Raw genomic sequence first — 12,744 nt, forward strand, 5'->3', positions numbered from 1 at the left:
AACTCAATATAACTCACGAAAAAATCGGTTTTAAAAAAAAGAGTTTTGTGTTTTTAACTCACTTAATAAGGCACTGCTGCAGCGTTCAGATGGCGTGTAAGTAAATTTATTAAATATTAAGATGTTTGTTTGTTGTTTGCCGTTTTATAATTGTTTTTCAAACAATTCAATAGGGATTTGGTTTTGATAAATTTAGAATACTTTTTCGATTAACCAAATTTGATCAATTTTCACTAAAAACACTGTGATTTCTTTCTTTAGATTATAATTCTTGTTATACTTTAATGTAATTTAATTGTAAGCCTTGGTCAAGAGTTAACACTATTATCACGTCACTATTAGCAGTTTATTTAAGAAGGATTAGAAATTCTTAATATGAGAAGGTTACAAATATTTGATTAATAATTTTCTGACACATTTAACATCTCTTAAGGACTTTATTTAAATGCATAGGCTTTTCTGAATATTTATTTTGCACTTGAACGAGAGCACAACCGTTCTTAATGAAAATCGCGTAGAAACTAAAAACTATTAAATTTAAAAAAAGTCCACCTCAAACTGCACCTGATGTATTTGTACAACTATTAAGCATTTTGAGCTAAGCCATAAAATAAAGACACGACAGGGAGAGAAATAGAAAAAGAAAACAACAACAAATAATAATAATATCCTGTAAATCTTAAGTAATGTACTTTTAACACCCATAACAAGAATTTTTGCTCATAGTTGATACCTAAAGCGAATCAAGCAAGAAGCAGCCGCAGCCCACCTTTTTAATAATTACAAAAAAAAAAAAAGTAAACACCTTAGATTTGTACTTGAGTATGTGTATCTGTGTGTAGGTTACAATAACCCATACCTACATACATTTATATATAAATAAGTATCTGTGTAGGTACGTACTCATGTGTAGATTTAAAAACATACATTGTTTACCTATTTATGACACATGTTTAAATTTAACTGCCACTAACTACTTGTGGCAGGTATTAATTCTATAAATCACTGAATTTTGTTGTTTTGTGTTCAGCTAATACAACACAAATCTACTGGTACTAAAACTAACTTACTTTATATTGTATTTACATACTTACCTACATACATATGTATTTATTTGAAAACTAATAAACACTTGCTAAAATTTTTATTAAAATTTTCTGAATACCCAAAAACAAAACCTGAGAACAGTCTATTAATTTGAATGTTTTTGCTAGTGGCAGTGCTGGTGATTTTATAATTAACAAAAAACACTAACATGAACAATAAAAATAACAACAAAATAATAGTTTATTATTTGTTTGAAAATTTAGCACCTACACGCTCGGTTTTAGGACATGCTGATACTTGATTTATAAAAACCACACCCCTACGAACCCCACAATTTTATATTATTATCAGTTTTTGATAAAATTTAGGGTATATTAGATTTAACGATCAATTAATGATAAATTTACAATTATTTTAGATTAATAATATTTATGAATAACTATAAAATAATTATTTTGCAAAAGCTATTTCGACACTGTAGAACAGATGTTGATAATACCAGCAGTTTTAAAACTACTTAGTCAATGTATCCTTCAAAGACCGTAATTATCACTGATCACTTGGCAGACTCCAATTTATATAATTTTGGGACATTTGACAGGTATGTATGTGCTATTTGTAGCGTTAGTTGGTTACTATGTTACTTTATACATCCCAGGTAATCTAAGGTAAAGTCAATTGTCACTTAAGTGTCACTAAGTAATTTAGGGCGAAGGCACTTCAAACGTTTAGTTTGTACTGTACTTAAGAAAGTAGTTAGTTTACCCATCAGAATTATTCTACTGTAGAGTCAAGTGTACTTGAGTGTCCCTTTGTAAACTGAAATGTAGTCTATTTAAGTTTTTTATTTTCATTTTACTTTAAGGATAAGGCATTTTATTAAATACAAATAATATAATGATGGGTGAATTATCATTTTACTGTGCCTTGTTAGACCAATCTGCGGACATTTAAAAAGTTTAATTATCAGAGAATTCCATTCCGATCGAAAGTAGAATTAATTCCATATTTTGCCTCTTCAGAAAAAGTAAAACGAAAATATCTTTCGGTTTCATTCCGAACTTTAAATTCTCAAAGTGGAATTGATATTTGATTGTAATTATTTGGTTTTCTAAAAATTTTAATCAGTTTCTGTACCAAAACTTTCACATTTGTTTTAATATGCAAAACGATGTCAAATTAAAATCAGAAATACAGAATTATGAAATATTTTTGGAATTAATAAATTACACGGCATGCCGCGGCATCTGAATATATTGTATATTTACGGAATTGAAACCATTCCGAACAAAAGGTGTGACAGGCCTGTATATTTCTATTAAAAGACTAGCTACTTTATTAACCACTAATATTATCTTACAAAGTCAATTTGCATATTACTTACTGTCCCTTAAAAATTATTTTATATTTAAAAATTTGTTTGCTTCGAAAATGTAGAATTTTGTATCAACGAATCATATGCGGGAAGTTTTGCTTTACTTTTTAAATTTGAAAAAAAGTGAAACACACCGATTGCTCACCAAAGCTTATGGTGAATGTGTTCCATCGGTTTCAACGTGCGAGAGATGGATTATGCGGTTCATAAGTGGTGATTTTGACACGAAAGACAAAAGTGCGCCGAGGACATCCGAAAAAAGTTTGAAGACCAAAAATTGGAGGCATTACTCCATGAAGATTGTTATCAAACTCAACAAGAGTTTACAAAATCATTGGGAGCTACTCAGGCAATAATTTCAAAACGTTTGCGAGCAGCAGAATTCATCCAAAAGCAGGAAAATTGGGTGCCATACGAATTGAAGCCGAGAGGCCTTGAAAGACGTTTTTGCATGTCAGAAATGACGCTTGAACGCTATAAAAGAAAATAATTTTTGAAGCCAATTATTACTTGCGATGAAAAATGTAAATAACCCGAAGCGTAAGAGATCGTATGTGTAGCCCGACCAACCAGCCGAATCGACACCAAAGTCAAATATCCATGACGATAAGTTAATTATCTGTATTTGGTGGAGCAAAAGGGTCCTATCTATTAGGAGCAGCTGAAATCTGACCAGGCCATCACAGAGGAACTTTACCGAACATAACTGATTAATTTGAAGGGAGCATTGGCCGCAAAACGCCCAGTTTATTCGGCCTGATATGAAACTGTAAAATTCCATCATGACAACACTCGGCCACATATCGCAATACCTGTTAAAAACTATTTAGAATGAATTGGTTGAACGTTTTGTCTTACCCGCTTTGTAGTCTAGGCCGTGCATGTCTGCGTACTATTCGTTTCGATCGATTCAGTACGCTCTATCTGGGATACGCTTCACTTTCGAACAGAGTGTCCAATATTGGCTGGATTCGTTCTTGTGAAATAACGGCATTCTTAAAGTTAAACCTTAAAACCACATAAATATTTTCTTTTGAAACTAATATTAAAACAAGTAATAGTGCTATATTCGGCTGTGCCGAATCTTAAATACCCTTCACCAAATTATACTTCAAAATTTTAAATATTTTTAGGTAAACAAAATTTAATTTTTTTTACAGTTGTTTTTTGAATTTTTTGGAAAAAAAAATTTTTTTTTGTTCATTTAAATTTTTTTTTTTAAATTTAAAAATTTTTTTTTTTTAAATTTAAAATTTTTTTTTTTTAAATTTAAAATTTTTTTTTTTTTAAATTTTAAAATTTTTTTTTAAATTTTTTTTTAAATTTAAAATTTTTTTTTTTTTAAATTTTAAATTTTTTTTTTTTGTTTTTTAATTTTTTTAAAAAAAAAAAAAAAAAAATCTGGTTCAAAATTTTATTCCCGATTTTGACCCATTGTAGGTCCAACTTTCTATGGTCTTATATACGTCGTTGCAAATGTCTTTGAAATATCTATCATTAGATATCCATATTGTCTATATTAATGTCTTAGTAATCCAGATATAGGTAAAAAAATAGGTCAAAAATCGAGGTTGTCTTGGTTTTTTCCTCATATCTCAGCCATTTGTGGACCGATTTTGCTGATTTTAAATAGCAAAATTCTCGAAAGCATGTCTGACAGAATTATTGAAGATTTGGATCCCGAAGATATCTGGGGTCTTCAGAAAACTGATTTCAACAGACAGACAGACAGACAGACAGACAGACAGACGGACAGACAGACAGACAGACAGACAGACAGACAGACAGACAGACAGACGGACATGGCTTAATCGACTCCGCTATCTATAAGGATCCAGAATATATATACTTTATAGGGTCGGAAATGAAAAATGTAGAAATTACAAACGGAATGACAAACTTATATATACCCTTCTCACGAAGGTGAAGGGTATAATTAGTAATAGTTTGAATAGTTTGAAAGATATAAGTTTTCTCTATTAAACAGAAAAGGATTTGTAAAAATCAGTTGGAAAGTGCCTGAGATACGGCAGTTTAAAGTCAGGTTGCTCCCTTATCTAAAGCAATATACTGTCGGCTATGATTTTTTTAAAGGAACATTTCTATGAAAAAGCTGAAAAAAGCAAAAATGAGCACAAAACAATAATTTTTTAATTGATATTTATTAAGTATTTTGCTTCACGAATAACTTAGAGCGTGAAGAAAATTAAAATTTGTAAAAAAATTTTAGTTTTTTTGAAATTTAAATGGCCGCAAACAAATTTCAAAAGTTTTAAAGTTGTAACTTTAAAAATATCAACACTACACTACATTTGCTAATAAAATAAGTATTAAGCAAAGTGATCGAAACGAACTACAAGTATATCCGAACTATATCGAGCCCTTAGCGCCAAATTATCGTAAGCGACAAAACACAAATTTTATAGGGGAGGGTTTTTTCGATTATTTTGAAATTTATACATAGAATTAAAAATGTTATGATGCGATATAATATAATTTCGTTCAAGCTATTTGTCTATTTTTCAAAAATATTTATAACTTTTGACAATTAAAAATTCATGGAATACTTTATTGAAAAATATAACAAAAAATAATTTTTATTGAAATTTTGCATAGATACAAATTTTTCGAATTGAAATAAAATATTTATTTATGAATAGTTTTTAATGAAATTTCACAGTTATGTAAAATTTTCTATTTAAAATGGAAAAATAAAAACGAATTTTGAAATTTATTATCAGCAATCCCGCAATTCGCAAAAAAGTGTTGAAAAATCCCAAAAATGGAAATTTTTAGTTTTTTGGCTATAATATCCATACCAGGGTCGGAGTTATCGGAATCCTTTACAAAATAGTTAAAAGCATATTGGGCCATCTAAAATCGGTTATTATATTTTGATATCGAATATGCGATTTGAGAATTTTTGCCCTAAAGTTTAATTTTACATAAAAAATAAAAACTTAAAAAGACAAAAAGCTCTTTTTTCCCGAAACAAAACGAAGAAATAGGATCATTTTAAAAATGTAATATACCAGAGGTGTCCTACTTTGAGGACCCTTGGTCGCGGCCCTGGTGGGCAAATGAGGTCCACGTTCAGAACTTAAACTCGAGAACACTTCTTCTTTGCGCATGTGAAATTTCATTCAAATCAATCTAACCATTTAGAAGTTACAGATTTATTTCTCTCTTTTTTTCTATACCACTATGTGTCGCTTACGATAAAATTCGTTTACTGTAAAATGTAAACATTGACTTACGATAAAATCTTACCCCCTATAATTTTGAAGTTATTAACAATTTTGATATTCTGAGAACGCTAAAACATCAGTCGGACCATAAAATTTTAATGTTTGCAATAAAAAAAAAAATTTAGAAAATGTCGCTTACGATAATTTGGCGCTAAGGGCTCGATATAGTCTTCAATACCACAGAATTGCAATATGTAAACCCCTGCATATTTATACCCTACACCACCGTCTGTCTGTTAAAAACACGATAGAGCCCAAACGAAAGGAGCTAGCTTTCCACAAATACTCTGTGTTGATAAGGTTTGATCGATGTTGAAAATAGGCAATATCGATCCATGATTTCACCTGCCCCTATACAAATGTCCCTCTGGAATACTGTTTGAGCAGTCATAATAAAATTGTGCACAAATTAATTCAAAGTACACTCTACCAACCTTTATGAGGGTCGGTCCAGAAAAATATTTTATTGTCACATATTGATGGTGGGTACATAATTTTTGGCACACAAGAATACCACACTCTTATTTGTTACTATTTGACATTTAGATGAACATTATAAAGTATTGGTCCATAAATGACAGAGATGTTCTATAAATGTCTGGGCTATATTTTAGATTTTAACAATTTCATGAAATAATTTTGGCAACAAAACTTTAAATTCTAGCTTAAAAGTATTTAATTCTGTGAGTCAAAAATCAGTTTCTAAATCACTTTAATCGATTACTTATAAATACACCAATTTGTCTATAGAATCTAATGTTTATATTTCATCAACCAGTTGCAAACTTTAGCACACAAAAAAAACCGGCAATCTACAATTCAATAATCTTTAGATTTTATAATGCTGATAATAATAATATTAAGACTGTTGCTTTAAATTACAACTGCTCAAACATGTAATTTATTTAACATTATTTTAAGAGATTTTCGCAAATAAACACAAAAAACTAATTGCCAGCCGCAGCAACTTTATTTAATGCAACTTGAATATTTCATATAACAGACCAGTTTCATTTCGTATGTAGTTGCCACAAAACTAATCAATTAAATTTATAATTTTTCTTTGGTTACAATTATGTTTATTGGCAACGCTGTGTGTCGAAATGGATGGGTGGTTTTTCTGACAACTGACAAGATTCAAACAAGATTCATGGTAATGTTGCAGCTACATGCTGCCGCTGTTGCTTATATTAACACATAATTTATTTTAAAGACAAGTTGTAACATGTCTTAAAGAAGAAATAGAAAAAAAAACGCTTAAACTAATACTGTGTGTTATATGTGGATTCGGAACTCGTTTGCGATTAATAGTGGTGATTTTTTAATTAAAAATCGAAAGTAAACAAGTGGGTTTTTCTTTACAATAATTATTATTTGTACTTGACGTATGTTAATGGATGAGTTTGAAATCGGCTAAATCAATTAGTTTTATATCCGCTGAAAAGCGATGATAAGAGTAAGTTAGATTTCAATAAAATTATTGAAAGAAAATTAAAGAAACTATTAAAGAAATCGTATACAAAAGCAGGCATGCTTTTCAAGATTAAATTTCTGGTTTAACTAACTTTCTAAAATTAAGGGATTAGTTTGCTGATCTTTTGTTAAGTGGTTTTTCAGGTCAAATATTTGATTCAAAACAATTAAAGTTCTTTATAATTAGCTGCATTATTTACCATTATAAAACTCTATAACTTGTCACTTCATTAGCTTATTATCTCTTAAGTTATATATTTAAATTAATTGAGGAAATTCACCTGTCCCACTGCCAACATAATTATTGCATAATAAATGCCTTCTAAAATAAATGTCTTGGCTAATAGCGTGATTAAATTTATTGTCGCCTACATTTAAGTACCAGTTATAATAAATTGCAATGAAAAGTAAATAATTCTAAAAGAAAAAAAAATCAAAATTAAAACATGCAAAATAAACCGTAAGTAAATGATTTATAAGGTAATAACCAACGTTTTATACCCTACTAAAGGAAATTAGTAGCTCAAAGTCAGCAATGCATAATAATGAGTTCTCTGCTATTTAAACTAATCGAACACTTTTAGATTGCACAAAAGAATGCACGCAAAATAACACTGCGATTTAAAGATAAAATACATAATATATTGTAGTGTAGTTATTAATTTAATGAAATTTGGAGAAAACTAATAAACTTATAATAATATATCGACCGATCAACATTAGGTTCGTCACAAATATGGATCCTCTTCAACACATACTTGATAAAGCCCCTTAAATTTTTCATTTGTTTACAATTTCAAAAATATCCCAGCAGTTGTGGGTAAATGTCCCGAACTATACCTATCATTTATTCAGTCCTACTACTGGTTACAGAATTAGTTATGTGACACGCAGAGAACAAAAGCGTTCTAAAATTATGAACGGATGGTATCAAATTGACAACGGAGCTTTCATAATTTTTCAATAAAATTTGTTCTTAAATTACAAAACGTTGTCAAATTAACAACGAAAATTGTTAAATTAAGAACTAACGGCCTATTTTCAAATCTGGAACGCCGTCTTGTTAAATCAAACACTTTATCGTTGATAAATTAAGAACTCCTCGTTGTTATCTTTAGTTGTGTACATATTTAGTGACTTAAAAATTAGTGATTTTTTTTTAAATTTTTAGCTTTTATTTTGAAACATTTTTACAATGAAATTATATTCATAGTATTGATCTTGGGTAGTATTGAACCTTTTTCCCATCTTTCTGACAATATATGGATTTCAAGCCAAAAGATCAGCTCATCTTTTGAGGCCAAGAACGAATCAAATCAATATTGAATACTTTGTTTCAAAGTGAAGCGTATCCCAGAGAGAGCGTTCTACATCGATAGAAACAAATAGTATTTGGACTGGGAAAGGTCTGGAATATAAGGCGGGTAAGGCAAAACTTCCCAACCACTTTATTCTAAATAGTTTTTAACAGGTATTGCTGGAATATTACGGCCGCATATTCTTGGCATTTTTCGGCCGATGATCGCTTCTGACGAATCAGTTGCGTTCGGTACAGGTATGGTCAGGTCAGATATCAGCAGCTCATAAATATATAGGACCATCTGGTCGCACCAAATACGGAGAATTACCTTAGCGCCATGGATATTTGGCCTTGGTGTCGATTCGGGCTTCACATACGATCTCTTACGCTTCGGGTTATTGTAACAGATCCATTTTTCATCGCAAGTAATGATTCGGTGCAACAATTATTTCCTTTTATAGCGTTCAAGCATCATTTGGGATATGCGAATTCATCTTTCAGGGTTTCTCGGCTTCAATTGGTAGGGTACCCAATTTCCCTGCTTTACGATTAATCCTGCTACGTTTTTAAATTGTGGCTTCAGTAGCTACTATTTTGATTATGCAAGCCGCTGTTGAATTTGATAACAATCTTTATGTAACGATTCCTCCTTGGTCTTCAAATTTTTTTGGATGGCCTGATCGATCTTTGTCTTCCGTGTTATAATCACTACTTATGAACGGAACAAATCATCTCTCGCACGTTGAAAGCGATGGAACACATTCACCATAAGCATTGGTGAACAATCGGTGCGTTTCAGCGGCACTTTTTTCAAATTAAAGACATTTTTGAAGCCAAAAAAAAGTTGTTTAAACTATAATGTTCAATAATTAAGTGAGAATAAATTACAGATATGTACTAGGGTATTCATTCGACTAATGATCGTTCGATTAATCGAATAATTTCTTACGAATAATTATTCGAACAATTTAAATATGGCCATTTTCGAATAACGAATAATTCGAACAATTTTATGTAGAATAATCGAATAAAAAGAATAAATGTTCATATATATTTAAATTTATTAAATTGCTTAAAATTTTTCATAATTTGAAATTTAAATAGTAATAATGACTCACAAAAATAGTATTGTTTCTGAAATTCGACAAATAACTAAAGACAAAGGGACTTTCGATCACTGTAGATGAGTGTTCCGTAGCTCCTTCTATAAATATTACTACAAGAAGCTACAATTCTAAAAACAAATCTTTCAAAATTTTTAACTTAGGACTTGAAACAATGAAAATAAAAGGTACGGAATAAAATATTTGTTATTTAGCTGACGAAAATTAGAAGAATCGCAATTAATAATCAAAATATTAACTTAGATAAAAGTGGAGTTGAATGTGATAGAGAATGTGATTTTGAAACGGTCGTCGAAAGTGATATTGAGGATGACAGTTATAGTGATTACATTGAAATAGATAAAGGCCATGATCTTAAAATATATATAACTGACGTTATTAACTGCGTACATAAGAGTTGCAAAATATTTAATAAATCGAATGATAAACACAAATATTGCAATATTGTTTTGTTGCAAGAAAAGCATGGAGTTCGTATTATACATGATTTTGAACATCGTTGAATATCTTTGTCTAACATGGTAATAAACTATTTGCGTATTTGTAAATGCATCAATCATGCACTGCCTGACTTCAAATTAGCCACGCTCACTGACAATGATATCAAACTTTGGACAGATTCCCTTTATTGTGTAATTCCCTAAGACCACTTTATTAAGCAAAGATTCGGTAACGTTGATAGAGCTTGATGTATAATATAATTTGTTATAAATAATTTAGAAATAGTGAATAATTAATATACTAAAGAATTAGTTACTCAATTTAAAATCCGAATTAATGAACGACATAAAAAAGTTCTTAATACGTTTCCAAACCGGAAACTAAAGGGTTTGATAGTCAATTCTTTTGTAGATTGTTCGGGAGTTAATCTGATCAGAATATCTCTGTTGAAAATTAAATGATGGACTTTGTTTTATAATGTTTTTTAACATTATCAACACTTGAATTGTTAACTTTAACGTAAGTTTTTGTTTTTTTTAACAATAAAATATTAAAAAACCGACATCAAAACTTCATTCTTTACTTTTTTTAAAAAATTTAAATTATTCGAATAATTCGATTAATTTTAAACGTGTGATCGAATTATTCGAACAAGTTAAAATGTCTTATTCGAATTATTCGTTTTATTCGAACAAGAGAAAAATCGAATAATTCGAATACCCTAATATGTACCCTTCAAAATGGCATATTCAGGCCTGTCACACATTTTGTTCGGAGTGGTTTCAATTCCGTAGTTTTTATTCCGATCGATTTTGTTTTAGGTTCTTCAGATTCCGTGTAATTTATTAATTCCAAAAATATTTCATAATTTCATAATTCTGTATTTCTGATTTTAATTTGACAGCGTTTTTCATATTAAAACCAATGTGAAGGTTTTGGTACAGAAATTGATTAAACATTTTATAAAACCAAATTATTACAAACAAATATCAATTCCACTTTGAAAACTGAAAGTGGTTTCATTCCGAAAGAAATTTTCGTTTTACGTTTTCTGAAGAAGCAAAATATGGAATTAATTATAAAGGGAGAGTTTTAGTAAATATAGTTCTGTAAGCATTTATTTTTTTTCGAAAATCCCGCTTATGGGCATCCCACTTCAAAAAAGCGGCCTTCAATCAAATCGAATATTTTGACAGTAGAAGATGCATACCAAATTTGGTGAGGCTTGCTTGCAGAGACCTGCGCCGAACGGCTGTAAGCAGGCTGAGCCGAGCCGCCGATTAATTTTCAAAGCCGCCGCCGTATTATCTTCGGCTTAAGTTGACTTGAAAATAGCCGCCGTTTTTGATAACAGTTCCTTAGTAATTTCATAAAATTTTCAGAATTTCACTTTTTTCAAATTTTTAATTATTTAGAATTTTAGTAGTTATTCTTTAGTCGGCTGACAGCCGGCTAGCCGCCGCCGCCGCCGCCGACCTTTTTTTGGAGTCAGCCGCCGCCGCCGTGAAATTTAGTCGGCGCAGGTCTCTGCTTGCTTGTCGGGAAATAGTACCTTATGAAGGGCATACAAACTACTGTTGTTAGGCAATGAAACCTATCCTAATACTGCGGAAAAAGAAAAACCATCATTTTAAATACAAACAAACCCTAAAAATCTAAAACACTCTCTCCAACCAAGTACGGCACAAATATGCAAAAAGTTGTGCAGCAAAAAAAACTAAATGAAATAAATAATAAAAAAAAATGTCTAAACAAATAAATTGCATTGAACTAGTGAAAACTTGTTGCCACCAAACACCACCGCAAACGCCATCGTCGCCAACAACATACGGCAAATTTTCCAAACGACAGACGATAAAGACAACAACAATAATAGCAACAACAACAACAAGTGTGTATGAAATGGAGTGTCACACTACTAACACTGTGACTAACAAACATGCATTCATTCGTATGTAAATGACTGCCTTAGCGACTGCGTGACACGGTTACACAAAATGCAATTTTACAGTAAAACAAAAATAAAAACAACAAATATTCAATATATTCATACATTCAACTAAAGTTTGTTCGTTTACCCAACAGTTATAGGAGACTGTCGCAAAATCGAGATTTCTTATTCCCATACCGGTTACATAGAGTCAGTTACCTTACTAGCTACCTAAAGCTGGGTTTCCGCATATACCGTAATCGGCACCGATAACGAAAACTGAAACAGAAAAACGTTGGTGTTCGTCACCGTCTCGTTTCAGTTGGGTGCGTTGCGGCATAAACAGAAACGAAATTATTTTTTAATTTTGTATGTCGCACATTAAATAGAATTTCATTATTTTTGACAAAATCTATTATTTTTTCCTCTTCCAATAAAGAAAATTAATTTTTATACCCTTCACTTTCGTGAGAAGGGTATATATAAGTTTGTCATTCCGTTTGTAATTTCTACATTTTTCATTTCCGACCCTATAAAGTATATATATTCTGGATCCTTATAGATAGCGGAGTCGATTAAGCCATGTCCGTCTGTCTGTCTGTCTGTCTGTCTGTCTGTCTGTCTGTCTGTCTGTCTGTCTGTCTGTCTGTCTGTCTGTCTGTCTGTCTGTCTGTCTGTCTGTCTGTCTGTCTGTCTGTCTGTCTGTCTGTCTGTCTGTCTGTCTGTCTGTCTGTCTGTCTGTCTGTCTGTCTGTCTGTCTGTCTGTCTGTCTGTCTGTCTGTCTGTCTGTCTGTCTGTCTGTCTGT

General features: G+C 30.9%; 1 protein-coding gene across 1 annotated transcript in view; it reads right to left on the minus strand.

Moving 5' to 3' along the window:
- The window catches only part of LOC135954476 (supervillin-like), a 364,594-nt gene that overhangs the window by 73,544 nt on the left and 278,306 nt on the right, over positions 1-12,744 (minus strand). The window lies entirely within an intron of this gene.

This window comes from Calliphora vicina, chromosome 3, assembly GCF_958450345.1.
Source record: "Calliphora vicina chromosome 3, idCalVici1.1, whole genome shotgun sequence".
In the NCBI taxonomy this organism is placed as follows: Eukaryota; Metazoa; Arthropoda; class Insecta; order Diptera; family Calliphoridae; genus Calliphora; species Calliphora vicina.